This window comes from Spermophilus citellus, assembly GCF_964194105.1.
Source record: "Spermophilus citellus genome assembly, chromosome: 11".
Taxonomy (NCBI): domain Eukaryota; kingdom Metazoa; phylum Chordata; class Mammalia; order Rodentia; family Sciuridae; genus Spermophilus; species Spermophilus citellus.
In genome coordinates, this window is record NC_138192.1 from 63,293,571 (window position 1) to 63,299,218 (window position 5,648).

The window sequence follows — 5,648 nt, forward strand, 5'->3', positions numbered from 1 at the left end:
ATTTTAGTTGCATTATTTGAACTAACAAAAATTGGAAACATCCCAGACATCCATCAACTGATGAGTATGTACACAAGCTGTAATATCTTCATACACTGTAATATTATTTGACAATAAAAATAAAAGAGGGGGCTGAGGATATAGCTCAGTGATAGAACATGCTTAACATGTGCAAGGCCTTGGGTTTGATCCTCAGCACCAAAGTAAACAAACAAACAAACAAAACAACAGAGTTTTGGGGTTTAGCTCAGTGGTGGAGTGTTTGCCTTAGCATGTGTGAGGCTCTGTCCACAAAAAAGTAAATATAAAACACAACACAAAAACAGATAAAGTACTGATCCATACCACAGCCTGGATGAATGTTGAAAATATTATGTTGTGTGAAAGAAGCCAGTCATAAAGGACCACATATAGTTGTGTTTCTATGAAATACCCAGAATAGCCAAATCTGCAGAGATAGAAAATCAATCAGTGGTTTCCTGGAGGGGGTGGAAGGAATTGGAGACATTATTTTAAAATCTAAATGGTATTGAATTTCTTTGGAGGTGATGAAGATGTTCTTAAATGGACTGTATTGATAGTTACACAACTTGGAAAACACTAAAAACCATTGGAATACATTCTTAAACAGGTAAAATTATATGACATAACAATCATCTTGCAAAAACTGTTACCAAAAAAAAAGACATAGGAGAAAATTGATTTTAAAACATGAGTCATATGTCATTAAACACAGAAAAAAAAATAAAAGTTGGCACTGGACAGGAGATGTACCTCAATGGTGTTGTGCTCAGCCAGCATGCCCAAGGCCCTAGGCTTGATCCCTGGCATCACAAATGAAATAAAATAAAGGTTGGCACTGGTTTTATATCCTAGCTTTCCCACCAACCCAAACTGAGGCCCAATTCCTAGGTCAATACTCTCTGTGTTAAGGACCCAGTGATTACCTTAGACTAGGCAGGCCCCTGAAAGACATTCTTAGAGCCTAGACCAGAGCTAGCAGCAATAGTAGGTGGCAGGCATCCCATGAACACATCACACACAGTATGTCAGTTACTTCCATCACAGCCCACAAGAAAGGTATTATTGCCATTCCCATGAAGGATGAGGAAATACTTAGTTAGACTGCATCATTCTAAAGAGTATTATATGGCAGGATCTCTATGCAAACCCAGACAGGCAGACGTCACAGCCAGGACTTCACAACGAGTCTTTGGGGGTCAGAGGGTTCCTAACAGTGGACCCCACATTTTCATACACTCTAACCACCAACAGTAATACTTATACCATTTCTGTGGCACATACCAAGTACAGGACTCACACGCTTTTGTACCCATTGTAAATTGGCACTAACTTTCTGAGGGAAACAGGATATATCTATCAAAAATTATTAAAAGGGGGGCATATTTTTCATACAGCAATTCCATTTCTAAAAATGTATCCTACAAAAATCACTGAACAAATAAACAAATATATACACACACACACATAAAGATTTTCACCAAGTTATTGTACTTACAACAATAGCTAAATAAAAGGGGGGGAGAGTAGTGTTTTTGGTTTTACCCCACAAAAAATCCCCATTTATATCCACAAAGGATTGGCTAAAATTAGAAAAAGTATGTTCTGTGGAGAGGAATTGAAGAGAGCAGAGGAGAAATGGAGAAATAGGGAGTTGAAGGGCAGAACCAGGTCACAAGTCCCAGCCTAGGCTGATATGTGTCACTGTTACACCCTTGGGACCATCAAAGTCTTCCCAAGGTTTGTAGAGCAGTATCTACTAATGAAAGAACCATTCTTTAATGTTGTTTACTCAAAATAAGTTTGCTAGCATTCATGTATTTGTACAATGTTTCTGAAATATTTTTGAAAAACTAGATTTGGGGCTATATAATTGTATCTTGAAGTTACAACAGCTACAGGAGACTCTGGGTCTCTGAGGCAGCTCTGGAGGGGCAAAGCCAGCACTTTTCCCTTCCTTAGAACTTCCAGGATTACCCTCACCTCCATATTTATCCTCTTTCTCTAAAAGGAACAAGCTCGGGGGAAGTGGGGACAAGCAGCAGGTCCGGAGTCTGACCACATTTACCACAGTTGCAGATGGAAGCAAACAAATGGATTTGAAACAAGATGCTATTTATATTTTAAAATTACTTCTAAGCAAGGAGTATTTGATGACTCTTCTCCCAATTCCATTACAGAACTATAATGGGAACCGGTACAACTTTTTCATTTAGGACTTCAGGGAAGTTGTAAAAAATGAATGGCTTGATCTGCAGGAAAGAAAAGAGGAAAAAAATGTTCTGCAAACTGATAAACGGACACTATCGGATTGTTTGATGAGTTCCACAGTGAAAATTAAGTGATGGCATTTATGATGATAGGTGGCTCAGTGGCCATTCTGTGCAATATAAAAGCTAAGGTGGGTCTTATGTTTGGAAAACATTTGTTCCCACAAAAGACTCTCTTGTTCATATTATGTCACCATAAATTTATGAAGTTGATTACTGACAATGGTTATAATCTTAGGAAATATATACTGAAAGTTTTAGGGGTTGAAGACCATGAACCTTCAATGGCTCTAACACAAAATTAGTTATAGAGCCAGTTGTGGTGGCCCATCCCAGCTTCTTGGGAGGCTAAGCCAAGAGGATCACAAGTTCAAGGCCAGCCTGAGCAACTTAGTAAGACTCAATCTCAAAATAATTTTAAAGGATAAGAGCTAAGGATGTAGCTTAGTGATCAAATGCTTGCCTAGCAAGTAGGAGGCCCTGGTTCAATCCCTAGTAAAGCAAAAGGAAAAATAAAAGAAAAAAAATGGTTGTACATATAGAGAGAAATAGAGTGGCCATCATATGGGATAAAATGTTGACAATAGGTGAATCTGGTAAAATGCACACAGATCTTCTTTGTGCTACTTTAATTTTTATATTTTTAAAATTTGAAATCATTTCTAACAAGTATTAAAATCAAAAAAAGACCCTCAAGGCCTGAAACTAAAAATACACTGATGCTTCTCAAATTGTGACATGGCACACTGGGAATATTACTGACTTATACTTGATATTATTTTATTTTCCTATTGTTATTTTAAATTGGTAATACATTTATCCAATCCAAAACCCTGAATACTATAATCAGGTATGTACTGAGAACTGTCACTCTTCCCTATTCCCATCTGCTTTGTTACCTCTCACGTACTACAGGTAACCATATTTATTCACTGCCGATTTTTCTAGTGATGATTTGTGCAAATATTAGTAATACGAGCATGTACTATTTACCCTTTTCTTACACAAAATGTGGCATGCTGCACAAACATTCTGTGCTTTGCTTTGGTCAGCAGTATATCCTGTGGATCTTGTCATTCTGCTGTCACTTTAGGATGCCATCCTGTCTACAAAGAGATAAACATACTAGCTGCTTCTCTTCATTTACGCAGAAACTACATCCTACCCCAATATTTGGCTATGGACTAAAATAACTGTGCTTTACTTACATTTCACAGATAGCTAGAAAAGTCAACTTCTAGGGTTGTCGAAGATCAAATTCAAATGTCTAGACATTTTAAAAAATATTCTAATATTGAGCATCAAGGAAAACTAAAACTTCAAATGTTTTTTGTTAAAAGAACACTGAGAAGATGAACTAACCAAAGTTTACTTAAATTCTCATTATTCCTTTTTTAATTTTTAGACTACATTTGTTTTGTATTCCTACTCTTTGTTATACATCGCTGCAGTGCAGAACTATCAGAGAAGACTGAGTTTAAAAAAGAAAAGTTTTGCTGTATGCATTGGCACCTGCCTGTAATCCCAGAGACTTGGGAGGATGAGGCAGGATTGCAAAGTTCGAGGCCAGCCTTGGAAATTTAGTGAGATCCTATGTCAAAATAAAAAATTTAAATGGCTGGGGATATAGCTCAGTGATAGAGCGCTCCTGGGTGCAATCTCCAATACTGGCAAAAAAAAAAAGTTTCTATATTCTTGAAACATTATAACCAAATGAAATACTTGTTTAAAAAAATTAGTTGGTAATTTAATTTAGTTCAGTTCAACATTCACTGAGCCTTGTGCAAACCACAGAGCTTTTAAAGATGAAGGCAACATTGGTCCTGGCCTTAAGGTGTTCAGTCTTTTAATGTGGACTGCTGTGGTTATACAAGAAGGTGCAAAACAGTCCAGGAAGACCAAGGAAGGAGGCTCAGCTGTGCCTCATTAGAAAAAATTAGGTACAGCAAAAAGAACAGAAAAAGGAGAATAGGGGCAGCAGAAATGAAGGTCATGAATTCCATGAAGACATGAGTACCCAGTGTGGTAGGGAAATGGCAAATACCTTAATGTTCCAAGGCAGGGAACCACAGATGTGGCTACAAAAGGGAGAGGCTGGTGCGTCCTACCAGGGATTGCACTTGACTCTGAGCAGGGGTTGCAGGAGGGAGCTTGGTCAAGTTTGCCTCTTAGAAGGCTCTTCTTAGAGCCTTTGATGCAGAGTAGGGGATAAATCCATAGGCAGAGAGTCATAGGGACAGAGAGGAGTAGGCATACGTGGGACAAGTTTGGGGGGTCAACACAGCAGACTGCATGATTGTTTGCTGTGGATGAGAAAAGACTAGGAAGATCCTTGGTTCTAATTTGTGTGCCTCCAGGAATGGTAGTTCCAGTAAGTGAAGCCAAAACACACAAAAGTTCTGCTTGGGTCATGGTGAATTTGGGGATAGTAAGCAAATACAGCTATGGTTCTGATGTGCAGAGCAGAGTTCTGGTTTGAAAAATGGAAATGTGAGCGTTATATTTACTTCCTATTGCTGCTATAACAAATTCCCACAAATTTAGCAGCTTAAAACAACATAAATTTATTGTCTCACAGTTTTGGAGGTCAAAAGTCTAAAATCTGTCTGTCTAAATCCAGATGTCAGCAGGACTGTCTTGTGGAGGCCGTAGGGGAGAGTCCTGCTTTTGCCTTTTTCTGCTCCTAGAGGCTGTCTGCATTCCTAAGATCCCAGCCCTGTCTCCACCTTCAAAGCCAGCAGTGTGTCTTACTCCCAGAGTCACATTGATTTATTCTGCCGTTAACTCTCTCTCTCTGCCTCTCTTTTATGAGGACCCTTGTGATTACACTGGGTCCACACAGATAATCCAAGACAACCCCACATCAAGACTTGGTCACATCTGCAAATTCCCTTTTGCCACATAAGACAACATTCACAGTCCCAGCAATTAGGACCCAGATTTGTTGGAGAACTGTTATTCAGCCTACTACATTCATGGCTGTCATAAAGACAAGTAAGAGCAGGAGCATTTGACGGAGTGGCTGTGTATGGAGACAAGAGCATTAGATCAAGAATACAGCCTTGGGAACACCAAAGTTGAAAGAGGAGAGAGACAAGAAGAGAGAGAAGGAACCCAAAGGAGATGGAATAGAAAGTCTCTATCCATCTTTGTACCAGGAAAGGGTACCAAGAGCAAGGTGCTGTCTTGCGGGTGGAGAATGGAGAGCTTCAGGGAGGAGGAAGTGGTCAGCAGCAGAGGAAGTTGAGGAAGCCATCTAGAGGTCCAGGCATCTTGTCCACAGAGGCATCAGTAGAGTACAAGCGTGGAAAACAGGTAGCAGAGAATGGCAGTAATATGCAATGAGGAGAAGCAGAG